Source organism: Rhodnius prolixus, unplaced genomic scaffold, assembly GCF_049639745.1.
Source record: "Rhodnius prolixus isolate KJV_2025 unplaced genomic scaffold, Rpr scaffold_6, whole genome shotgun sequence".
Classification (NCBI taxonomy): domain Eukaryota; kingdom Metazoa; phylum Arthropoda; class Insecta; order Hemiptera; family Reduviidae; genus Rhodnius; species Rhodnius prolixus.
The window spans coordinates 10,144,527-10,172,367 of NW_027411634.1; the positions used below are offsets into that span (position 1 = coordinate 10,144,527).

General features: G+C 35.0%; 1 protein-coding gene across 14 annotated transcripts in view; it reads left to right on the forward strand.

Annotated features, from left to right (window-relative positions):
* Window positions 1-27,841, forward strand: part of LOC141460413 (protein couch potato-like) — a 650,649-nt gene that overhangs the window by 444,447 nt on the left and 178,361 nt on the right. The window lies entirely within an intron of this gene.

Genomic DNA, 27,841 nt, shown 5'->3' on the forward strand with positions numbered 1-27,841 from the left:
CTGCCGTACTCCTTGCCTTGTCTGTTTATCTAAAACTGTTTTATCTAAAGTAAAGTAATTTAAGTACAATCGGATGCACCTTTTTTGTTTTTCCTTAAGAGTTTTGGGAAATGTCTTAGAATAATTTTTATATCTCTTTGTCTTTAAAAAGGTACATATGCTGCGGAGGTAAAAAGGAGTAAAAGATAAAAAAGGCGCAATCCTTCTACATTTTGACTTGATGTAGAAAACATTGTGACCAATCTTCCCTTTCTCGTGAACTCCTCCATCTCCCAGACTCGTCTGCACTGGTCTGTTCATTGCAGTTGTTTTCCTGTCTTGTTATATACAGGGGATGTTTGGTTGGAACACAAGCTGGATATCTGTATCCCCCGGCCTATCCTTAAAAAAAAAAGAGAAGACAATGTGGATATCCAAATGTTTTATTCACTTTCCAATCTACTACTTCCACTTCCCTACTCTTCCTTGTTTGTCCTTGTACTGGGGATGTTGGTTTTACACAAACCTAAAGAAGATGAAGGGATAAAATTGGGTAGTACCACAGTGTGAATGTATGTCCTATAGGGGATGCACGTTATGTGCCCCAGAAGACCTAGGACCATCCTACAGTCTGTCCTTAACTGTTTTGCGCTCTGTGCATTGTTTTCACCAGAAGATTGCTTGTTTTTCCTCCTACTAACAAAAAAAAAACACTTGACTTTTCCCAATTTTCTCGCTTCAAACGGTTTTTCCCTCGTACACCGTGACTGCAGTTTTCATGATCGGCGTATTTCCATTTTACTCTTTATATTAAACGATGAAGTAAATAGAGAACTAAAAATGTAATATAATATTTTCGTGGTAGTCTCTTTTAATATTAAAAAAAATATTTACAGTATTATTGGACGCTTTTCCGAAGAGGTTTCGTGAGGTCTGTGTTACACTTCATGGGAAAAACGTGAATTAAAAGAGCCATATTTAAAGTATATATACGTATAAAGGAAAAGAGAAAGAGAAGGATAGAATTGGTGAAGAAAGGGGAGGAAGAAAGGATATTAGAGTGAGAAATCCGTTTGAGTTAGGAAGTTGTTATTGAGATGTACCAGTTGAAGACCTTCTTTTGTTTTAAGCAGTACACAGCTGTTTAAATGAGTTTTTTTTTTGTTGGTTGCTAGGTTACGGATATGTTTTTTGGGTTTTTGAATAGAACAGTTAACGTTTAGAGGTTATAACATAGCAATTTTTTTTGAGAGTTCAGAGTTTTTAAAATGGGCACTTATGGGTTGTATTTATTCTGTCGTAACAGAATATTGAAACTCTACATTCTCTTTGAGAACTCTCAGTTTATTTTAAACATTCCACTTTTTTTTTTAATTGTTCGACATCTTACCCTTTCAAAGTTATTAAATTTTAGCTGAAGAATTACAGTTCAATACAAAGATTTATAATAATAAAAAGTTAATTAATAAAATTTTATTGGTGCCACTCATCTTTCCAACTTTGATGATTTTATAAAATAAAGAATAAAAGAATCCAATTGATCTTTTAATGTAGAATTAATATTGAAACATTTCTGCAAACAGACTGTTTTCGCTTTATATACACATTGAAATCAAACAGAGCCCTATTTGTTTGTCCAATCTCATATTTTGTTTACATGAACACATAGTAATATATGGTTAAAAAAAAAACAAAAACGGTTAGGAATTCTTGTTCCTTTATATGTGTACATAATCCTTGATTGCGTGTATTTCAGAACTCGGGTCGGGTAATTCGCTCCCTTATATAAATCGGTTAAATTAAAGGAATCAAAGATTCGTTTACTTCTATAAAATTGATTTATTTTTATTATTTTACGTTTAAGTTCTAGTTAGTAAGGTTTTACTTTTATTTGTCTGTAAATTAATTTAAGAACTTTTACTGTCGCTTCTTTTTTAAAGAATTCTTTTTTCGGAACTTTTCTGATTTCTCTTTCTATTGCTAAAGAATCGTGCTCTTATCGGATACCAAATTTAGTTCTTAACGAAAGTGTGTACATGTTTTGAAACAATGCTTACAGTAATGGTTAATTTTTTGTCATATTTTTTAATATATAAGTATGTCTGCTTTAAAATAGTTACTTCTAAACTTCGCTTAATTTAATCAATAATTTTTAACTGATTAGATCAATAATGCTGGTTCCGTTGTGTTTCCGCTGAAATAAAAGCGAATTTCTTACGCGTAATTTATTTACATAGTTCCATTGCTCCAACGACGTAGATTATTTGTATTCCGTTTTTATGGATTTATAATTTACGAGGGTCGTTTGAAAAGTCCGTGCAAAAATAAAAACTACTTAATTTTTTGGGGTAAACCTTTTTTATTTTTCAACATAGTCTCCTTTTAGGCTTATACACTTCGTCCAACGCTGCTCTAGTTTGTTGATCCCTTCCGAATAATATAATTTGTCCAAGTCTGAAAAATAGCCATTCGTTTCTGCAATCACCTCCTCGTTTGAATAAAATCTTTTTCCCGCCAGCCATTTCTTCATATTGGGGAACAAATAGTAGTCCGAGGGAGCCAAGTCTGGAGAATAGGGGGGATGTGAAACGAGTTGGAACCCTATTTCCATTTATTTTGCGACCACAACTGCTGAGGTGTGAGCTGGTGCGTTGTCGTGATGGAAAAGGACTTTTTTGTGGGCCAATCGTGGGCGTTTTTCTTGCAGCACGGTTTTCAAACGGTCCAATAACGATGAATAATATGCACCTGTAATAGTTTTACCCTTTTCCAGATAGTCGATGAGGATTATTCCTTGCGAATCCCAAAAGACAGTCGCCATAATCTTTCTGGCCGAAGGAAACGGTCTTCGCCTTTTTTGGCGCGGATTCCCCCTTGGTAACCCATTGTTTAGATTGTTCTTTGGTCTCAGGAGTGTAGTGATGTATCCATGTTTCATCCACAGTGACGAAACGACGCTTAAAGTCCTGCGGATTCTTCTGGAACAGCTGCAAACCGTCCTTGCAACACTTCACACGATTTCGTTTTTGGTCAAGCGTGAGCAATCGCGGCACCCATCTTGCGGATAGCTTTGTCATGTCCAAATGTTGATGCAAAATATTATTTACCCGTTCATTCGAGATGCCCACAGCACTAGCAATCTCACGCACCTTCACTCTTCTGTCATCCAACACCATATCATGGATTTTATCAATGATTTCTGGAGTAGTAACCTCAACAGGGCGTCCAGACGTTCAGCGTCACTTGTGCCCATATGGCCACTCCGAAAATTTTGAAACCACTCATAAACTGTTCTAATCGAAGGTTCAGAGTCACCATAATGTTTATCAAGCTTCTCTTTGGTCTCCTGAGGCGTTTTGCCTTTCATAAAGTAGTGTTTAATCAACACACGAAATTCTTTTTCGTCCATTTTTTGAAAATCACTCTACTTCCTCGATTCAAACGAATGCCAAACACAAAGAAATAGACCGATCTGGCTGAAACTTGGTGTGTGTTCTTCCAAGAGATGCTACTAACTAAACATAACCTCGATACGCGCCAGTAGTGTTATCTCTCTGACTTTGCACGGACTTTTCAAACGACCCTCGTATATATATTTATAATCTATAACAAATTTTCCATATATTACTTGGTTTTTATTTAAGAATTAAGTGAGATTAAAATTAATTTTTAAAACCATAATAAATCTGAGCCCTAAATAAGCGTAAAAGAAGAAGACTTTTGGCCACCAAAAATGAACTACTGGAGAAGATCGGTGGGAAATCCAAAAAGAGAACATTAGAAATGAGCTACAATTAAATGGCAACATCCTTCATGCAGTAACATAGAATTAAGGCTGCCGAAATACATCTTGGACATGTTTTCTAAGTTGGATGAACATTCAAAGCATTTTTTGGCTGGAAGATTGCATGCTAACGGAAAACGGAAAGGGCTAGAACAAGATGGTGAAGAAGGAGTTAAGAGAGGTCCTATAGTCGGGTAAGGTACAGCTCAAGATACGTACTTCTGGAGAAGTCACCTGGACTCCAGATTTCCAGAGTATACCCAAATAACATTGAATGTTCCTCCTAAGTAACTGCAAAGATGTTCTTATAACCCCCCCAAAAAAACCACACACGCGCCCTTATATTGCTTGAGTTAATTTCGCTTCAAAGCAGCTTGTACAATCTGTGGAAGAGGGTGGAGCCATTTCTTCCTCGTTCTATGATGCTACGATAAAATAGATGCTAAAGTATTTAAATCCTTAAATTATGTTCAAGTAATTAAAAAGGATTTTGAACACCCTCTACTTCTCTCTTAAGAAAATTAACTTCATAGCCTTAATTTATTAAAGTAATGTATCAGAATTCTCTAATTACTTCTCATTTATGCCATAATCTTGGTTCAATTAATTATGATTTGTTAAAGCTAATTTATTATTTTATTTAATTAAGAGTAAAGAGCTGTAAAACTTTTTGAATTTGATAAATTTCCAGGTTTTTAGCACAATAATGCTAGTTTTAATTCAGATCACCAACCTGTACATATCTAATTAAATCACATTTATTGCAGAATAGATTCGAGAAATTTTATTAATTATTTATATCTCGTATCAACTAATTTTAATCAACTTAAGCCTATTTCCAACCAAGTTTTTTGTTTACGTCCATTTTGGTTGATGATCAGAGAACTATGTCGGAAAGGGTTAGGACTAATATTTAGGAGCAAGTTCTGGAATAGAACCGATCTATTGTTCAGTAAGTACATAGTCTGACGTTAATTTGATTAAAAAATTTCATTAAAATCTTTTTTTCCCCTAATAATATATGATTCCATTGCTCTGCATCGCTTAGAATTGTACATTGTGTTAAAACGTAGTAATATTGTTGAAAATGTTAGGTTAGGTCCTCTAATGATGGATAATACCATTGCTTTTAACCAGCATTTTTTTTTTTTTTTTGTAGAATTCTTAGACGGTTTTGCACTTTCATCCATCGTCAGATTACATTTTTTTAGCTTGGAAATGGTGTGTCTAGGGCGAAACTATCCATCATATTCCTTGGCTTATAGGTAATTTTCTAGGCCTTGAGAGAAAATTTTACCAGCAGACGACTTGCTAATTTGTTCATTAGTGGACAAAAGTGGCAAAAGTTATTAGTAGTCTTGCTGACCAATATTTAGGCTATAGTAGGGTGAACCAGTAACGTATTGTCGATAGGCCTACTGTGTTGTAGTACATCTAAAGTGGAGTTCAATGTCTTATTGGACAACTTCATATTTTCCACTGTTCTTTAGTAACGTCATTTTAAATTATAAAATCATTACTTTTTTCCAATAAAAATGTTATTACTCAGAAAGTTTTAGTCCCAATTCGATTCTGATGACACGGTTAGAAAGACAGATAAATTTTCGAAAAATTGATACCATTTCGAAGCATAAGTTAGCCTCAGTCTTCCTCCTGGATACTGGAAAAATAAAAGAGTAATCGAAATTTTTGAAGAAAACTCATTAGGCCCTTATGGGGATCATTATCAGACCTAGGTGCTGGCACTTTTTCTTAAAAGTTTCCTTATCTAATGGGCTTTCAAACGGTATATCATTTTCCAGGATTCCTTTTATCTTTGTATGAGAAATTACGTTTGTTTTACAAGAAAATGTGTTCACGAGCACACCAACAGTGTTAGTTTATCAAGTTGTTTAATTCATTGAAAACTCTTTTAGATGGACCAATAGTCAATTTTAAAGTAGGCTGTCTTAAAATAAGGAAGTCAAAGGTTACAAATTGCACCAAAAAAAAAAAAAAATCTAAACTCTCTGAAATATTTGAGAAAAGTTAGGAAATATTTTAAACAAGACTGTAGTCTAGTCTACGGTGTATCCATTATCCAAATAGTCTAGGCCATGAGTTTGGCCGATTGTAGTATTTTTAGTTAAGTTTAGCTGAGAAAGTTACTCCGCTTCTTGCCTTCTAATCATTGCGAACTGTCCAGACACTGGGGAAAAATTTTTTTTTTTTAGCTGTACCACGAACTGTTATCAGATGTGAACTATCCATCGGTGGTGGACGTGTGGTATCAATATCTACGCCATTTTTCCTTATAGTATTATTCTAAATTAGCTCGACTCATCGTCCGCAAAATATATTTTAATAAACTGGCTGAAAATGGCCTTTATTTAGTTTGATGTGCACTTTAAACAAGGTGCAATATATATTTATGCATTTATCTACTTTCTAATTTTAAAGTCACATTTTTGTGTTTTATTGCCTAATTATTTCTCAATTATTTCTCATCAGCCTTATTAATCCAATACAAATACAACAGTTTGAAGATTTATAGCAGTCTATTCTAGTTAACTTGATGTATTAAATAAAAGAACTTACAAGCAACAAAAAACTGTTACGATTATAGAATAGAGTATTGGCAATAAATCAGTAGGACGTAAAAATAAATAATGTACTTGGAAAAAGAACTTATCAAATATATTCTGACGTCATATTTATGGGTGGAGAAAAAATACCAATGGGATTGGAAGAAGGGTAAAGGTAAAAAGATCCAGCGAAGATTTATAAATAGTAAATGAAAAGAACAGAAAGAGCGGCCAGAACAAATGGTATTGGATGATACAGAACGAAAAAGAGAAAAGAAAATAGAAATTCCATTGGATAGGAAAAGTCAATGAATATTACAGAAAGAAAGGAAACAAAGAGAGTTTATGTCATCCAAGGAGTACGATGATTCATCATCCTTCTGTACAGATTAATAATGTATTGCTACAAAACAAAATATGAAATGGAAAAAAAGTAATGGAGATGATTTTCTCTAGACAAATATTTATTTATACCAAAAATAAAATAAATGTGGTGCCCTTAAAAATCTTCTGAATTTATCTATCACATCTCGCAAGATTATTGTATCCCTGACCGGTTTCAGACCGTAATCTAACTACAGAAGTTGATTAGTCTGTTCTAGAACTATATTTCTGCCTCACACTTGCTGAATCATAAATTGGAGTAGAATTCTCTGTACCAAACTGATGAAATCAGCGAATATATATTTTTATACCCACAAAAAAACTTGTAAAATCCAAAAAGAGGTTTGCTCTTTCAAGGCTTGTTTATTCCTTAGACTCACTAGCCCGCGGATATTTAGAGCGAGATCATCCTTTTAAACTACAGCGACCAAAGGACAGTAAATCACTAACAGTGGTGGAGGGGGAATTCTTGAAGCAGGGGGAGGGGAAGTTTAGGTTGAGTAGATCCTCTGGCAGTTTACTGGTCTAAGATTTAGTGAGCGTTAAGTTATTCTGTAGAAAATATCTGTCACGATGAATGGGACAAGTGTTTTAGAAGTTCTATTTTATTCAAGGAATGTTGTTTACATTCTTGGTTTTTCATCTTGGAATTTACTGCTTTGCCAGCGCTGTGAAACAAATTGAAGTATATTTTCTGTAGATTGTTCAGTGATCCAGTGAGGATTTTTATTTGTCTTTTTAAGATTTAAAAAATAGAGCTGGAGAATTTAATAATTTAACAAAATAATAAGGTTCCAGGTAAACTATAACAATGTGAATCATGTTCATTCATATTTTATATCATTACAAAATCTTATATCAATTCTATTTTCTTAATTATCGACGTTCTAACTTAATTCATTTTTTATTTAAATTACAAACTTTGTGCCGTGAAATACTCTTTAGAGGAAAGTGCCACTCATCCCCTAAATCTCCTTCGTACCTACCTAAGATACGAGTGGTGCTTGAAAAACTTTGAAAAAGGGTCATTCGTGTGAGACCAAACATCAAGAACAAGTGGGTGTTGCATCACGATAATGCTCCTTGTCACACAGCAATTTCAATAAACCAGAGTTTTTGGCCAGTAAAAACATTCCTGTGGCTCCTTAGTCTCCTTATTCGCCTGACTTGAGTCCTTGTGACTTTTTTCTCTTACCGAAGTTGAAAAATCACCCCAAGGGACAGTCGAAAACATTCAAACGGCTGTAACCGACCAGCTGAAGGCTATTCCAGTATCGGAGTTCGAGCACTGCAATGAGGAGTGGAAGAAACGTCTCCAGCGCTGTGTGGCTTCAGGAGGAAGTTATTTTGAAGGTGACAATATAAAATTGTAATACTCTTTGAATAAAAAAATTTAAAAAAAAAATCAGTCTCATTACTTAATTTACAGACCTCGTAAATGCCTCCAAAACTAAACCCATACTTATCGGGTTCCAAAATTCATGATTAATACCTTTCCGTTCCATCATACGCTATTCAATTGATCACTTACCATCCAGTTTATCTCATCCGTCAATAATCTTGCAGTAATATTTGATCAACATCTTTTTTTTGGGGGAGAACCATGTTGCTCTTCTCTAAAATGCCCACTAAATGCTCGTCTCCTATCTAGTTAGGGCCTCTTTGGGATTCTCGAAAAGCAAACTCCTTAAGCGTTTGATGAACTGGTTTTCCACGTTTTATCTTCTGGATCCCCCCAAAAAGAGCATCACAGCATTCAGTTAGACTATATCGTTAAACTCTTCTCTGGATTCCGCCGTCTTTACCTTTCTTGGAGCCATCCTGTTCCTCCTTAAGTTTTTGGAGCCCAAAGAACTTCCTGTATCCTTCAATCGGCATTACTCCGATGTATGACTGCGATGTCGTGTTTCTAACTTTTTGTATTTCTTCGGACAGGGCAAGGAGCCTATGAAAAAAGCCTTCCTCATCTGCACTTTGGATCTTTACTCTCCTTCACTGCCGGCCTCTATCGTCTTCTCTTCCTTCTCCAGATAGCCATTTCTGCATCCTCTTGAATTACCTTCCTACGTATTATATATTCATTTCTATGTTCAAATATATGACACGTATGAAATGTTCCTATAATTTGACATTATTTATTTATTTTTTATTTTTTTAGTGATCTCAAATAATTTTTTAATGATTAATTTTTGTTATCCAGATTAGGCCATTATTTTTATACTTTTTTTTTATCCTATGCCCTAGAATAAAGTATATTTAACTTTATTTCATTTCAGGCATGCCCTAAAATTAATTTCTGTTGAATAATTATTGAGGTAAAATTTATAGATCTGTTAATAGGTAATCTAAGAATCAAAATTTAGCAAAAATCAGGAAAATCACGAATTCTAGAAAATAAAATTAAAAATAAAAAGTTGAAATAAAATTGTAAAAATTCTTTAAGCGATTTAGTGTAGTCGATGTAGCGCAAAATAAATCGACAAAATCTATCAATGATACTACGAGGTATTAAGAGATAGTTTGTACGGGATCGCTGGAAGTAAGAGACCCAATATCTTTTGATGGATTTCGATATCTTTTAAGATATTTGCGAAAGGAAATAAAAGAAGACGCTGTTGTTTTTGTGATTCTTTTTGCCTTTTTTTTTTGTATTGCGTCATATATTTTATGAAGTATAATATTAACATCGGAAGTAAAACTTCTGTAAATTTTATTACATTGTTAATCACACCAAGAGGACTTTAAAACTTGTTGGAATGTTCAAAATGGGACGAAGGAATTGTTAAACAAAGTGTATGAATCTCTTGGTTGCAGAGCATTCTAGTAATTAATACTCTCATATATATATATATATATATATATCAGTGATATGTGTGCGCGCGTTTGTGCGTTGGACGGACGTCTTTTGCAAGAAACTGTCAGTGAGTTAAGAAAGTGTCCCTAAACGTGGGAGAGTTCATCCAGCTGCATAGTTAATTTGGACAGAGAGTGTGGGGTAGTTCATAGTATAACATCATCTAGAAACTTCGGGTTGAATTCTATTCTGTTCAACTTGCGTGTAGTTGGAAGTTTCAACTCTATAACAGAAGATCATGTCACACACCCTCATGAGGTTGGAACACCTCCAGCTACCACTTCTACTATGTTCTTGAATAGATAGCAGCAATGTTGTTAAAGGAGTAGAAAATACAAGAACTTTAAGATACTCTACCACTAGGAAGGAGAAAGAGAGAGCAACAGATAACTCTTTTAGGTTGGAGCAATAGAGGATGTTGTTAGACAAGCTGCGGAAGTGGATGAAGTTAGTTCACCACTTCTTAATAAACTCGCCCAATCTACCGGGCGGCAACTTAAACACAACTATTTGACACTGTCATTACTAAATTGGCCATAATAATACTAAATGAATGTAATTGGTGATTTCTTACAAAATATCTCCCAGGTTCAATCCTAAAAAAAAGTACCATAATTAGCGCAGCTCATCATAAAGCTGCAACTTTTGAGCTTGGGCCATTGTATTTTTAAAAATTAAAATTTCTAAACAATCGTAACTATTTTACAGCACAGAAAAATCCAACTTTCAACATGTACATCATTTTGTAGAACACCTTCTCTTATTAAAAAAACAGAGCAAGAATGTTCACAAAGTTTGCTAATTGTTTCAGTCATCTGCACATGCGCAAATCTAAATTCAAGGCATCACTCTTTCACTTGGAATTAGGGGGAATAAAGCCTTTACTAAACGCTTTGTAATCGTTGTAGACAAAGTATTCGATCATTGATTTCGTTCAAGCTTATCGTTGTACTTGATTTGCTATAGCTTTTAATAAACCCATATACCGGACAGTTTTAATCTATTATCTTTTAAATTGATTCACGTTTAAGAATTAAGATTTAGATAGAAAATAAAGATTAGTTCTTCTTGTACGGTTACAGCTTAAATTGAATTTAAAATTTTTAATAGAATCACTAGTTTTGCAGGACAATTTTTTGTTTGTTTACTATTCAGCTGTAACCTTCCATCTTTAGAACAGTTTGATATGTCGCCTTCAAATGTTTGTGTCTTAGTCAGTATTGTAATGGTCTTTGCTCAAGGATGCTATCGTTGCATCGTCTTCTTGAGTAGCCAAATTCACAGGTGAAGGTTTAATTATAACTCCTAAGTTGGGGAGAATCAGTGACTCATGATTGCCCTGCGGGGGTCGTGTGGATTTTCGCGAGACTCTGACGTCTAGTATTGCGCTGAAAAATTGGAAAAAAATATTAGCTATAAATGTTTTGTTGCTATTTTAATTGCAATAAATATTATATTAATTTGTTTCTGTTGCAGGTGAGTACACTGAGTCAGATCTTTGTTAAAGATGGAGCTTTTTTTAAGGTAGACACTTAAAAAATTACTTATTATGGTCATTAGTTAATCGCGGACTCGATATCCAATTATTTATGCACACTGATCCACAATATTCAAACCACAAATGCAATCAAATCTGCAGTTCAGTTACCTACATACATAGGATCTTAGAATTGCTGTCGCTCTTGATTCTATCTCGTAATTAAACATCAATTTCTTTGCATAAGAAAATGAAATTCTAGGTACGCTTGATAGCAAGATCGGGTACCTAGAGGTTGGTACCAAAAAGTGTTATTGAACATTGGTTATTCATAATTGGTTCTTAAAATTAATAATTTATTATTTTTCATTGATTTATATCAACTCCTTTACTACAGTCTTCTGCAATTTCTGTTTTATAAATTTTTGATTTTTTTTTTTTCTCTATTTATACTTAAAAATGGAGGCTTTTTGTATAATTTTATGCTTTATTCTTTTCAGTCCCTTTTCATGTTTACTGAATTCAAAGTCGTATTATACTGAATCATCCTTTTCATCCTTTTTTATCTCTTTTAGACATCATTTGGTAAAGTTCTTTGTCTATCTGTCTGTCGTCGTTATTTTCACCATTTTCTGTCCACTGATTTTTTTCCGATATCGGCCAAATTTGATTTTTCTGTACATTTTTCTTTTTTCAAGAAATAATAAAAATTATTCTTTTTAAATTTTTCCAACGTTTCGATTGTTAAATCCTATCATCTTTAAGACTATAAACGTGAGTGCAATTCAATAGTAATTAGTAAGATACTGAATCAAATGTCTTGTAGATGGAGGAAATAGGTTTGTATGAAATATAAGATGCGCAGATGTGGAAGGATGTAGAAGCTCATCTACATGAAATTCTGAATCGAATGATACTTCATTCATGAAAACCAGTCTCCACGTTTAGGCGCTACGTTCAAAAAAAAAAAAAAAAGATAACCACAAGAAGAACAACAATTTTTTGGAAAAATGCTGTTTTTGCCCATTTTTTGCATCGTTTTTCTCGAAAACTAATTAATTAATCTTTCTTATAGCAAAACAATTTAAACAAAAAAAATGCAGTTATAAACCAGGATATGATCTTTATTTAAAAAAACAATAAAAAATATTGAGAATGAAAAAGATTGGATGCATTACAGCATTTACGGGATTCGAACTGGGGATCTTCCACTTTCAAAGCCACGCTCTTGACCACCAAACCAACACCTTGACCGTAATCCATAGGTCAAGAAGTCTTGCACAAGGGGTGCTTTAAAATGATGTGATTATTGCTTTTATTTGATGATAAAACCAATTTATCCTGATTCACTCACAACCATTACATTACACTACATGTTTTAAAATCTCCAATTATTATTCTTTTTTTTCACTTTGCGTCACCTATAACATTTTTTGCAGACAGAGGACCTCCCAAAACGTGAAAATTAATATTGAAAACCGTTCACGAATAGAAAAAATTGTAACTTTGTGATCTTAAATATTTCGACTAATATTAGGGATATCGAAATCGGCTCAACGTCAATTTTTCTCAGTTTTTTTTTATGTAGTTTTCATAATCATTGTCAAAACCAGTAGACCTTATGAAACTTCAATCAGGTTTTTGGTCGTAACTCCGCCAAAAATGAAGATACAGCATCGGGGGTGGCAAATTAGAAAACTAGACCAAATAAACATATAGTTTACTTCGTGGGTTTTTTCGGAATTCCGCTTTCCTAAAAAGTTACTAGCGATTGGTGCGTTTTAAATGGATCACCCTGTTGTACTTATTAACCAAATATATTTTTTCATTATTAGGAGCGAATTTTATTTGTCAATGTTTCCGATAAGATAAAACATTTATTTAATTTTAACGCTAAATGAAGATTGTGAATTTCGATATTTGGTATATTTATTTAGTTCTTGAAAAGAATATTTCTATTTGGTTTTCATCGAATTGAATAAGGAGCTACCAGCCTTTATTTTTCCAGCAGTTATTGTATTTATTTTCTTGATTTGTTTAGTTTATTTAATGCACTTCGATAACTTTTTACTTTAAGGTTTATTCTCCCTTCTTTTATTTGTCTAACTTTTATTTGACTAACTTTATATTTTAAAATTTATAAAAAAATGAAAGTAAAGTATTGCCTATTTATTAATTCAGGCGAGCTTTAAATCCAGCTACCAAATTAGGTGACGTGGACGTGAAGATACTTTGCTTTAAATTCCTCTTATTAAAATAAAATCTAAGATAGACTGGGATTCGAACCCACTAACTAAACCAACAATATATCTTAGCTTTGCGGGCCTTGCCTATTATCGCTCGGCCTCCGTGGTGCCTTGTTTTAAAATTTATATTGATTAATTATTAAACTTAATGAAACCAAGTCTCAAAATATCACCTTCACTCTTCGGCGCATTACTCTTCCTCCAGTCATCTATAACCTAACACCTCAGCCAGTAGTGAACGTTGCCTGGCTACCTTCGGCTTTACTTAGACCCGAAGACTTTCTTGGAACCCCCACACTAGACTTAAAAGAACAGAACTAAACAGACGCTATCGACTACTTAAAAGACTCTTAGACGACAGATCAAAACTCTCTCTGGACAATAAAAGACTAATTTATACTTCTATTTTGAAACCTATCTGGGCATATGGAATAGAGCTGTGGGGTTCAACCAAACGCACCAATCTCCAAAGGATTCAATCTCTACTATCTAAAATACTTCGAACTATTGTACATGCTCCTTTTTATATCTCCAACCTGACTATACACACTGACCTTAACATTCTTTTTGTCGCACAAGTCGCTGAAACCACGATACAGAATACTCTCCACTTTAGCCTGCAATCTCTCATCAATCCTCTAGCTGAAAATCTTTCTTCAAGAACTCTTCCTGATAACCCGACAAGACGTCTTAAAAGACAGTTTGGCTTCGCGATCTCCTTTCAAGTGAAGAGAGCGACTAATAGGCTTAATGTTTTGGAGTGTTACCACTGGGTAACTTCTCCACCCGTATATCTCTGTAGTTCATAGTTCTGTTATCACTGTTAATTATAGCGCCAACGCGCTGATTGTAGCATAAATAAACGCAAAAAAAAATATATTTATTAATTTGCTGATATAGAAAACAATTTCTTTCATGTTACCAACATTAGGTAACGTAGGTTTTAAAATGCGAAAAATATTGGAAAAATTTAATTTAATTACTAGACGATTTCTGGCCATGCATTCAACTCAATTTAATCACAAGAATTCGTACCATTCTTTTGAGAAGGTTCTGCACGGGTTACCACTTCTCATACGACAGTCTGACTTGATACTGCCTTACCGAAAAGAGGGAGTATTTACTCAAAGGAACTTTGCTCATATGAAAGGAAAACCCTTCAGGGCTCAATAACCTCTACAATAACCGGGCCAGTTTCATTCATTTTCTTTTCTTTCCTTTTTTGCAACATGACCCTCGCTCACACTCGATAAAACGTTTTGCCGAGGAAATGGAGAAATATGTTGGTGTCTGGTGTAAGGATGGACGAAAGAACCATGTCAGCGACGTGACCTGAGCACCTATAAAATATAACTATCATTTTTAACCCTTTCCATCTTCCTCCTTATAGTTCCTTTTTCCATTCCAGTTATATCCTCTGGGCAGTTTCCTTTGTTGGTTTCCATAAAGACTCACACCAAAACACGTCATAACCGTTACTAACATTAAATTTTTATTATTTTTCACCCTCATCTGTTCTAAGTTGGTAAGTGTAGGCCATCTAGTGAAAAAGTTAAGAACTTTTATACATTCTATACGATCTGCAGAACTTCTGGCTCCATCGTGGCCAACGTTATGTTAGACAGTTAGTGGATAGATTATTTTACTACGCCTTAGTCTACTCTTAGTTATGTTTCTCATCTTCCCAACTTTATTTTATCTTACATCTCTCTTTACAGTAAGTAGTGCAATAGAACAGATTTATGATTTTGGAGTTGTCAAATGGAAATAACTGGTTTTGGCGGCCTCTTGAGTAGTTTTGGTGTTTGTTTCCTTGTTTGTTGCGACTTCTTTTAATTTAAACACCTCCAGGAAATCCGGGGCTAAGGAATTAATCAGAATTATCAACCACAAGAAGAAGAAGAACCATCAGAAGTTTGCTGGGTTAAGTGTGGTTCAACTAATCGACTTCTCTGGTATTTAAATAGTAAAGCATCTTTGTTTTTAAAAAAATTGAGAATTTATTTACGTTAGAGGAGTAAAATATGGAGGTCCTAAGATACCTGATTGGTTTGATAGTCTCCTAGAGTTGGGTTTAAAAAAAAATAAGAAAAGTAAACTAAATCAGCGAAAGAATCACGATGAACTAGTAGGACATTGTTAGATTAGCAGATGAAATCGTTTTGCTAGCTAAATCTGTCGATGGGTTAAGCCAAACTAAACTAGGCTAGACACCGAACAGTCTTCAGTGATCTATGAGAAAACTTTACTCCTCACTATCGTAAAAGATAAGCTTGAAAAGAAAGCATGAGATCTGAAATCTGCAGGCTTCAATTAGTACAGTGCTTAAAACTTGGAATCTAAGAAGTTCCTACTGCGCTTAAGAATAGCCTATAGAGCCTTTTTGAGCGGTACATTCTTAGATTATGTAGAAAATACCAAACATGGAATGCGTAATAACAAGAGAGGACCCAGTTTTGAAAACATTATGGCTTTTAAGCATCACTAAGCTAAGCATCTAAAGTGGAATTAGATTGTGCTTGTTGCAAGATGATTGTTGCAACTGAACGAAATCCCTCTTAATTGTATCCTCTTCTAGAAGCAGAGCGAGATACGAGTAGTTTCTTCGTTGTTGCTGTGTATTAGACAAAGCCGCTGGAAATCTGGGCCACGTCTAGCTTGCCATAAGAAGTTTTAGCCCACTTTGGGAGAGACCTACGAGGGTCGTTTGAAAAGTCCGTGCAAAAATAAAAACTACTTAATTTTTTGGGGTAAACCTTTTCTATTTTTCAACATAGTCTCCTTTTAGGCTTATACACTTCGTCCAACGCTGCTCTAGTTTGTTGATCCCTTCCGAATAATAGGATTTGTCCAAGTCTGAAAAATAGCCATTCGTTTCTGCAATCACCTCCTCGTTTGAATAAAATCTTTTTCCCACCAGCCATTTCTTCATATTGGGGAACAAATAGTAGTCCAAGGGAGCCAAGTCTGGAAAATAGGGAGGATGTGAAACGAGTTGGAACTCTATTTCCATTAATTTTGCGACCATTTTTTGTGGGCCAATCGTGGGCGTTTTTCTTGCAGCTCGGTTTTCAAACGGTCCAATAACGATGAATAATATGCACCTGTAATAGTTTTACCCTTTTCCAGATAGTCGATGAGGATTATTCCTTGCGAATTCCAAAAGACAGTCGCCATAATCTTTCCGGCCGAAAGAACGGTCTTCGCCTTTTTTGGCGCAGATTCCCCCTTGGTAACCCATTGTTTAGATTGTTCTTTGGTCTCAGGAGTGTAGTGATGTATCCATGTTTCATCCACAGTGACGAAACGACGCTTAAAGTCCTGCGGATTCTTCTGGAACAGCTGCAAACCGTCCTTGCAACACTTCACACGATTTCGTTTTTGGTCAAGCGTGAGCAATCGCGGCGCCCATCTTGCGGATAGCTTTGTCATGTCCAAATGTTGATGCAAAATATTATGTACCCGTTCATTCGAGATGCCCACAGCACTAGCAATCTCACGCACCTTCACTCTTCTGTCATCCATCACCATATCATGGATTTTATCAATGATTTCTGGAGTAGTAACCTCAACAGGGCGTCCAGAACGTTCAGCGTCACTTGTGCCCATATGGCCACTCCGAAAATTTTGAAACCACTTATAAACTGTTCTAATCGAAGGTGCAGAGTCACCATAATGTTTATCAAGCTTCTCTTTAGTCTCCTGAGGCGTTTTGCCTTTCATAAAGTATTGTTTAATCAACACACGAAATTCTTTTTCGTCCATTTTTTGAAAATCACTCGACTTCCTCGATTCAAACGAATGCCAAACACAAAGAAATAGACCGATCTGGCTGAAACTTGGTGTGTGTTCTTCCAAGAGATGCTACTAACTTAACATAACCTCGATACGCGCCAGTGGTGCTATCTCTCTGACTTTGCACGGACTTTTCAAACGACCCTCGTATGCCCAAAAATGGGCCTAGTTTCCTTAAATTCAATTGTTCACTTTTTTGTTTATAAACTATATTCCTTTTTTTTAAAGTGGTATTTTTATTTATTTAAGTATATTTTTCCAAATTTAATCTTAACAGGATTTGGTTTATTTTGAAGTATACTTCTTTATGGTGGGTTATAATGCTAAAGAAATAATCGAATCAGCGGTAGTACTACTCGTACATGCTGATAATTTTGAGTAGATTTTAGGATGCCTTTGTTCCATGATAATTACACGAATGCACTTAAATTAATTATCATGGATAGAAGGTTATTAATCTACACAAACTTTGCTCCAAATAAATATTATTGAATCATTTAAAATAGATCTTGCTCAAATTGACTACCCAATCTGTACTTTTTAAAATAGAAATTATTTATTTTAATTTATTTTTTGAGTAATTAAAAGATTTATTCCAATAAAAGTTCGTCAAATTCCTTCACAAATTACAGCTGTTATGGGTGGGTGTAACCCTAAGCTTAGTATCAGCTGAATAATGGAGTTAAGAGGGTTGGTATATTATCACTGTAATAAGCACCTGATTGGTTGAAATCATTGTAATAGATGCAAATTGATTGGCTGCTAGGATTTGTGGGCAAAATTATCTAGGGAGTATTTGTTTTTATAAAATTTTAGAAATAATGATTCGTTTGTGATTTAATTGGAGATAACCAAAAACTTTTTAATTGATTTGGATTTTTTGTATCTAAAAGAAGAAGATTATTGTGGTTTCTTAATGTGTCAGTGTTTTGATTGTAAAATGGGTTCGAAACTATAGTTTGCCAGATAATTGACACGTCACTTCCTAGCGCATGTGTTTTCTCCAATGTATTGTATGTCCTGAATAGATACCGCTTATATTATTAGGCCTCCTGATGGCGCGGAAAATCTTTGTAGAAGTGGATGATCCAATTTTCTTCCTAAGGGTGAACCTGGAAAGAGTTCCGCTGTAGAAGAAGGAACACTACAGTGGCGAATTAATTAAAATAAAGTTAGTTTTTTAAAATTCTAAGTAGAACATGAACATTTTCCAACAATTTCACCTTTTACTCTTTGCAGTTATTTGCTAATTGGAGTTGGGAAAGATGAGCGATAAGAAAGGGACTGTTTAATGTGGCTGGAACCTTGGGGTTGGTATTTTTTTTGGTACACCCCTTTCTGCTCTCAACCAAAGTCTCTGGTAATAAAATAAAACCAGAGCTTGTTGGATGAAATTCCTACTTAATGAATAGGTCGGCCCTTCTTTTCTTCATCTTCTTCTTCTTCTTCTTCTTTAAACTTTTTTCGGTTGGAAAAGAGCTCTTTCTGAAGGAAGGAAGCCAAGGTCTGAGTGGTGAAGAGTGTGGTAGGGTTTTAGACTAAGGGGACTTCAGGTTTTTTTTTTTTTCTTTTTTTTTAAGAGAATGCCATTCTCTCAGTAGGAGCGTTCACTAGGGAAAAGTCCCGTTCCTGATTGTGAATTTCCTCCACTTTATATCCTTCGCCCTCAGGAGCTCTTCTCCCACAGCCTTTCGTCCTCTTCCTCACCATCTTCCACCAAGCCTTCTCTGTACAATCAAGAGACTTTTTCTCTTTTTTTTTTTCTTTCAAGTGGGTGATTAGCAAGGCCCCCCGCGGTGGTGGTCAGTCCGTGGAGGCTAGAGTGGCTACGTTGCAGAGACAGTGGCCAACCCCTCTCACGTAAACCGATCAGCCTATTGCCGACTAACTGCCTTCCACTAGTGGCTCTTTACTATCCCATAGGCTGTCTTATCCAATTTCAGATAACCTCTACCACTTAGGATTTAGTTATGATTTCACGATTTTATAGCATTTTCTTATTATAGGACTTGTTTTTTCCTTCATTTTATTGGATCCTTTTAACTTCTTTTGGGCCAATAAAGTGCGCTTTTCTTTATAATAGATAACTTTAGAAGGCTAATTTAGGTTTGTTAAATTTATTTTTTTGATGATTGATTTTTTTCCCACTCCTTAATCTTAGTTTTTCTGAATTTTAAATTCGGCTACCCTTCAACAGGTAGCCTTTCGACTATGCTACATTCTACATGCGGCCTGATTCAGAAATTTTGAAGCAACTGCGCAATTTCATCTCTACTCTTTCATGTAATTTAAACTCTATACTTTGTTGGATTTACTTTTACAATAAAACCTCTTTTTAAAATAAGAAATAGCAAATCTTTGGACCCAGTAAGGATATTTCTTGCTTGATTGTCTGTTTGTTAGTCAATTTAAGTACTGCTGAAAGTTCGTCAACTTGGAGTTTTTACAATTTTTTGTTTTTCTTTAAAGGAAAGCAAATAAAAACAACTCCATTTTCTCAGCCACATTTCACCAAAACTACTAAGCGCTCTTTGTGAACATACTGCATAAAGTACAAAGTCCTGCCACCCACATAAACCCCGCAAACTCTATACTCGATTCTTTTCTTTATTTTTATTGTTGCTCGAAGTAAAAGGAAATGAAAGAACTTTTTTCTTCTTCACTTTTCTTGTACTTCTTCCGTCAAGGAAGAGGTGAATGCTTAATGGATAAGGCCAAAAAAGTTCTTGGGTTTTTTTTCTGCCCTAAGGGTAAACTAAAGGTACAACTGGTTGGCAACTATCCGTCTGGTAGTGCCAAAGTCTTTTTTTTTTTTTTGAACTATGGAATGAGAATCTTGTAATTAAGAGCTGATGCTGTAATGAGGGAACTTTTTCATTAACAAGGAGTTACCGTTGAAGTGGGGGTCCTCCTAACCATTTTTTTCCCTTAATTTTTTAAATAAAAGGAGAAATTAATTTCCTTGGATTTTTCCAATAATCTCCCCCTTAGTTAATTCATCTTTTTTGAAAGAATACCGCAAGTTATAATTACGTTTTAATATATTGTGGTCCAATAAGTGCTCTGTAAAATTCATAATTATGCAAAGAATTTTTTTTCTTCTACAATATTCTGTGATAAGAATATACAAAAAAATTATTTAACAGTCCTCGATTTGATAGTAATATACAGGGAGTTCAGCATAAGGCTACGGTAACTTCGGGAGGTGATTCTGGGCATCATTTGCAACAAAAAATTCTATATAAACTACGGCTCGATTCCGCTCCGTTTTATAAATATTTTTAATTTTATGTTTTTTTCAAGGTGTTACTACTTTTTAGCAAAAAGTTGCCTATATTTCTCAAAAACTATTAAAGCTACAGCAATTTCAATTAGCTCATTAGAAAGAAGGTTAAATTTCCTTTTAAATAAGCTAATTTATATTCCAAAATAATAATATCAAGTATTTCACTTTGTGGCCCAAACATAAGAAATAGCAAGTTTCTAATTTTTTCCAAAAACTTTGACTTCATTTTTCTCAAAAATATTAACTATGTTTAAAATGTACACTCTGCTTGAAAAACATCTACATACAATCACCTTTCGAAAGGTATATCATGAGTAGTGGTTATTTTAAAAATTGATGCAGAAATCTGTCATTAATTGCAAAAAAGTAGGCCCCAAAACAGCGTCGGCATAATGAAAAGAATTCACCTACCATAAGAATATAATTGATCAGAATCATCAAATCCAGTGCGATTTTTTGCAAACGTGTAATTTAATAATTAATTTATTTAAAAACTGTATTCAATAATATAAAAATTACATAATAAATAATAAAATAAAAAGAAGAAAATGGTGTATGAGTTTAAATGAGTGTTAGGTACCAATTTCGAAAGAAAGGATTTTCGTTTAACGAGTTTTGGACTATGTGCTATTCTTTAGTTAATTAAAAAAAATACGCTAAATAATGTGAATAAAACCGATTTTCTTGAAGTACACAATAAACTTTTGGAATTAACAGGTTGTGAAGAACTAATGAATAAGTCGAGAACTTACTTCAAAGGTGCCTCCTCTGGCTTCTCAAATGGCCTCTGCATCTGATCTGGTGGTGGAATGGAAAGGGGGTAAAATAGAGAATTTTCTTAATAAATGAACTTTCGAATGCAATTAATTCAACTACATAAAGATAATTGAATATTAATCCGTATTATCCTGTAGGGATTTAAATTGTTAGGGCTGTATTATTATATCAAAATCTGTTTCTTGCTTTGACTGAAAATGGAGAATGAATAAGCTTTGCACCCACTTGTAGGGTTTCACTTCCATAACAAAAGGGCTCTCTTTAAAGGGGTTTTGCAAGGAGAGGAACAATATTAGTGAATGGGCTTGTTATATAATATATACACCTTTTGAAGTGTTTGTAGGTTTCAGTATATAGCCGTCAGTAATCCTTCTTGCTTCTTTTATAGCCTTTCGAATGACGAAAGTTAGAAAACTATAACTTGTATGTGCAGGAACGGATATCTATTTGCAAACGATCCTTAATTTGTTCGCTTCCTAATTTTATAAAAGTAAATTTTTATCGCAGATTGTATCTTTCGTATCGCGCATTTTATTATCTGTACGTGTTTGTTGGGATTATATTGTGTCTGTAGCCATACACTATTTTTGAAGCCTTAATATTTATATAAATATTTTTTTGTATAATGTTATTAAATTTTAATTTTTAAGTTTAGAACAGAAGAGTTCGCTATCTGAACAGTGTAACCTTTACTCTTTACCCAGAGATTTTAATCTCGGTGGCACTTAATGCCAGACAAGGACCCTAATAACAACTGTGACCTCATAACCGGGTCGTTTCATGTTTAATAATTAAAGCTCAAAAAAAAAAAAAAAAATTTGCTAGCCAAGAATGAAATTAACTTTTGTATTACATTATTATTTTCATTAAAAATTTTTTTTACAAGATAAAGAGCTGGGATTTTCAAGGAATACAGTTTTATTTTAGCGCAGCATAAACTTATTACAAAATCTAAATTCAAATCTTGAATTTACAAAAGATAAATTTTGATCTGCATACTAATAACAGACTTACTGGAGTTTTGATGCTATTTTGTTTCATAACTAGACGTGCGAAGACTTAAAAGTGATTTACCGAACATTTAAGACATTAAAATGGCCGAAGTGTTGAGCAAATAATCTAAGTACGATACGATTTCCGACGTATTTTTCACACTTTGTACACAATCCTGAAAGTAATTTGGTTAATAAGATCTAATAAGCAGTGACATGCCTTTGAATTCTTTTTACATTTTATTGATTTTAGACAAAATTAGTAATTTATTTTCCTTTACAGAATTTAGATTTTCACATTCACAGTTTTAAAAATATGGCGTAATCATTGGTTCCATAATAATGATCAGTAGACATAAGTTCAGCACCACGGCCTACTGAATAGGATGGTGGTATCATCTGTTTCAGTTTCTTGTAATGAATTGCTGTGAAAGCGTGTGATTTTAACTTGGTAGGCTTCACATTGATATTAAGTAACTGTTCTCTTTAAATAGATAAGTTATAGAAAGTAAGTTATATTAAGTATGGCGTAGTTGTTGTTTAGTTGTACTACAAAAATAAATGTTCACAACATCTTTTTGCCAATTGCCAACTCTCTGATATGAATTAATCAAGATTTTAAAAGTCATAAAAATTAAGTAATTTTAAATAGCTACAAATAATAATGGGAAATTTAAATTTGTCAGCAATATTGGATTATAAATCCTCAGGAGATAGCTGTTGTGTGCAGCCACTGGGGCGCTACGGAACCACTTGCGTACATTTCACCGTTCACACTCGCCAGAACACTACAATGCCACACAGTTATACCGACACAAGCACATCAACAGTACAGCATTCTAGAGCCTCGAAGTGGGAGAGCAGGTCTAGACCGTACACACTCGCCAGAACACTACAATAACACACAGTTATACCGACACAAGCACATCAACAGTACAGCATTCTAGAGCCCCGAAATGGGGGAGCAGGTCTAGACCGTACACACTCGCCAGAACACTACTGCCATACAGTTATACCGTCACAAGCACATCAACAGTACAGCATTCTAGAGCCCCGAAGTGGGAGAGCAGGTCTAGACCGTACACACTCGCCAGAACACTACAATAACACACAGTTATACCGACACAAGCACATCAACAGTACAGCATTCTAGAGCCCCGAAGTGGGAGAGCAGGTCTAGACCGTACACACTCGCCAGAACACTACAATAACACAAAGTTACGAGGGTCGTTTGAAAAGTCCGTGCAAAAATAAAAACTACTTAATTTTTTGGGGTAAACCTTTTTTATTTTTCAACATAGTCTCCTTTTAGGCTTATACACTTCGTCCAACGCTGCTTTAGTTTGTTGATCCCTTCCGAATAATAGGATTTGTCCAAGTCTGAAAAATAGCCATTCGTTTCTGCAATCACCTCCTCGTTTGAATAAAATCTTTTTCCCGCCAGCCATTTCTTCATATTGGGGAACAAATAGTAGTCCGGGGGAGCCAAGTCTGGAGAATAGGGGGGATGTGAAACGAGTTGGAACCCTATTTCCATTAATTTTGCAACCACAACTGCTGTGGTGTGAGCTGGTGCGTTGTCATGATGGAAAAGGACTTTTTTGTGGGCCAATCCTGGGCGTTTTTCTTGCAGCTCGGTTTTCAAACGGTCCAATAACGATGAATAATATGCACCTGTAATAGTTTTACCCTTTTTTGTCTAATAGTCCTCGCCTTTTTTGGCGCAGATTCCCCCTTGGTAACCCATTGTTTAGATTGTTCTTTAGTCTCAGGAGTGTAGTGATGTATCCATGTTTCATCCACAGTGACGAAACGACGCTTAAAGTCCAGCGGATTCTTCTGGAACAGCTGCAAACCGTCCTTGCAACACTTCACACGATTTCGTTTTTGGTCAAGCGTGAGCAATCGCGGCACCCATCTTGCGCATAGCTTTGTCATGTCCAAATGTTAATGCAAAATATTATGTACCCGTTCATTCGAGATGCCCACAGCACTAGCAACCTCACGCACCTTCACTCTTCTGACATCCATCACCATATCATGGATTTTATCAATGATTTCTGGAGTAGTAACCTCAACAGGGCGTCCAGAACGTTCAGCGTCACTTGTGCCCATATGGCCACTCCGAAAATTTTGAAACCACTTATAAACTGTTCTAATCGAAGGTGCAGAGTCACCATAATGTTTATCAAGCTTCTCTTTAGTCTCCTGAGGCGTATTGCCTTTCATAAAGTAGTGTTTAATCAACACACGAAATTCTTTTTCGTCCATTTTTTGAATATCACTCGACTTCCTCGATTCAAACGAATGCCAAACACAAAGAAATAGACCGATCTGGCTGAAACTTGGTGTGTGTTCTTCCAAGAGATGCTACTAACTAAACATAACCTCGATACGCGCCAGTAGTGCTATCTCTCGTGACTTTGCACGGACTTTTCAAACGACCCTCGTATACCGACAGAAGCACATCAACAGTACAGCATTCTACGGCCCCGAAATGGAGGAGCAGGTCTAGAGGCTCGCAAGGAGGCAGCCTCTCCAATAGACTCGGAATCTGTGGGCTGATCACTCGCTCTCCTTAAAAAAAGGAAACCCGCATCTCGAAACCTAGAAGCAAAGAAACCGGATTGATGCAAAGGCAATGATTCAGCAATCGTCTTAAAATGTTTTTAACTTTAGATTTAATTTGGAGGAGGCGAAGGCTCGTTAGTGGGGTTCCAGTTTTTGATTGGATCATGAATTTAATTAATGAAAAACTTTAAAGTACAAATATAATTAATTTAAGTTTATATATGTAACTAAGCTTGGACCACACTTGGCCTATATCAAGAACAATGCATGTTACAGTGTTACCACTACGTGTGAGACAAATGGGCCAAATTTTCCAAAGACACGGAGAATAGATATGATGACGCCATCGGTTGGGTTATTCTCTGACTAATGTCCAGTTTAGAGACGATACGATTCTTCTTTTTTAACTCAATTCTTTAGATTTAACGATTGATTCCATCAGAGTGGCCAGTAACAGTAATCACTCGCTTGCTAAATTTAAAATTTATGATAAAATTAATCATGATTAAACATTCAGCATCTTCTATTCTCTTTCTCTCTCTGGAAATCTATGCTAACAGTTACTTTAGTTTTGTGTGCTGCTTAGCAGTCTGAGGTCGTTTCGCACTGGCAACGTTAATGTCTAGTTGTAAAAGTTTTGGTATGTCCGTTAAAGGTAAGGAGTTGAACTTGATGGTGCCATTCAAACTGCTTGTACTTAGTTGCTGTTGTTAGCCACAAAGAAGCCAGAGGACGGGAAAGGAAGGGCTTAAAGGTCATGTTGTTAAAAACAAAGTGCATCTTACTTCAAGTAGTTCTCTCCCTGAATCCTGAATCTATCTCTCTCGGAATCTCTCTCCCAGAACTTCAAATTGTACAAAGGAAATGCAGTAATCATGATAACTTAATCATGCTTTTTTTTACGCTTATCATTCGCAAATGCATGATATGTATATGCAAATCTGATAGTAAAATCTGGAGAATGTGAAAATAAAAAAAAATTCAGGGTATGATTACCATAAATCGGTTAATACTAAGAACGGAATGAAGTGAATTCGAAGGATGTTCTTATTATTCGGCTAACTGGTCGCGAGTAGGGTTTCTCGGGTTCTATAAACCGGGTTTTTTAAAGAAAATTTTGGAATTCGAAAACCGGTTTTCTTGTAAAAAAAAAAAAAAAGAAAAAAAGATCGGTTTTAATTGTATACTTATTATTAACACTTATACAGGGTGTTCATTTTAAGATGGCTCAAATGCATTTCATGCTTAAACGGTTAATCTGAGCAAACATTGGTAGAGGAAAAATACGAGGGTCGTTTGAAAAGTCCGTGCAAAGTCAGAGAGGTAGCACTACTGGCGCGTATCGAGGTTATGTTTAGTTAGTAGCATCTCTTGGAAGAACACACACCAAGTTTCAGCCAGATCGGTCTATTTCTTTGTGTTTGGCATTCGTTTGAATCGAGGAAGTCGAGTGATTTTCAAAAAATGGACGAAAAAGAATTTCGTGTGTTGATTAAACACTACTTTATGAAAGGCAAAACGCCTGAGGAGACTAAAGAGAAGCTTGATAAACATTATGGTGACTCTGCACCTTCGATTAGAACAGTTTATAAGTTTACAAGGAATAATCCTCATCGACTATCTGGAAAAGGGTAAAACTATTACAGGTGCATATTATTCATCGTTATTGGACCGTTTGAAAACCGAGCTGCAAGAAAAACGCCCACGATTGGCCCACAAAAAAGTCCTTTTCCATCACGACCACGCACCAGCTCACACCTCAGCAGTTGTGGTCGCAAAATTAAGGAAATAGGGTTCCAACTCTTTTCACATCCCCCCTATTCTCCAGACTTGGAATACTATTTGTTCCCCAATATGAAGAAATGGCTGGTGGGAAAAAGATTTTATTCAAACGAGGAGGTGATTGCAGAAACGAATGGCTATTTTTCAGACTTGGACAAATCCTATTATTCGGAAGGGATCAACAAACTAGAGCAGCGTTGGACGAAGTGTATAAGCCTAAAAGGAGACTATGTTGAAAAATAAAAAAGGTTTACCCCAAAAAATTAAGTAGTTTTTATTTTTGCACGGACTTTTCAAACGACCCTCGTATGATTAATAAATACCAGATTTTGAAATGGCTTTGCACCTTTAATTTTGAAGATATCTAATTGAGGTTTCCGGTTTCTTTCATAACTTTTTATACTCTTTAAAACTGTGTATATGAAAATACGGGTCAACTGCGATCCCTTACTTTTGGTCGCGCGTCAGCCGCGTATGCGGGGCAGGAATCTATAATCAAGTCACATATTCTGAAACTAGATGCGACGACCAACAAATTTTACCTCAACCATTTTTAGCTCAGATTAACCGTTTAAACATGAAATGCATTTGTGCCGTCTTAAAATGAACACCCTGTATATAAATTATTACACATATATTTATAAAGTGTCCATTATACAAGCTATTTAGAAAGCAATTAAATATAACTGCAGAAAACGATGCCAGTTCTGAATTTACAAATCTGTTTTTTAATACTCCTTTTGAACATACAATATATCGTATCTATAAGTTTCTTGAAAATGTATTGAAATTAAGAGCCTTTGTTCTAAATGAGTGATCAGTTATAATTTCTTTTTGATATGGTCTAAGTTTCTGTTTATTTAATTTTATTTAATTTATTTTAAGTTTCCGGCTTTTGGTTTTTTGTGTTGTGATTAATATATTATATTAGGAATATTTGTCATAGTACTAAGTAGCAGAACTCCATTTGTAACAGGTTTTACCTTTGTACAAATTTGAATAAATAAATAAATAAATAATATAAATTTGGAAATATTCTGGAATTGCGGAATGTTTCGCTTTTAAAAGACGAAGAATTCAATTCCCAAAAATATCCAAAAATGTTTACTGTACTGAAATAAAATGAAAATATAAAAAATAGTTATTAAGATAATATCGCTTATGGGAGATTGAGGCAATACCGTATACACCAATTCCTTGTTAACCCTTTAACTACTGAAGACCGAGTATACACGTGGCCCAGGGCCTTTCCTGGAGGGCCTGAGGGCTTGTATAAACGCGGTGGCTACTTCCGGCGACATTTATAAGCGATATGTCTGCCACTCACAGTGGAATTCCAGAATGATTCGG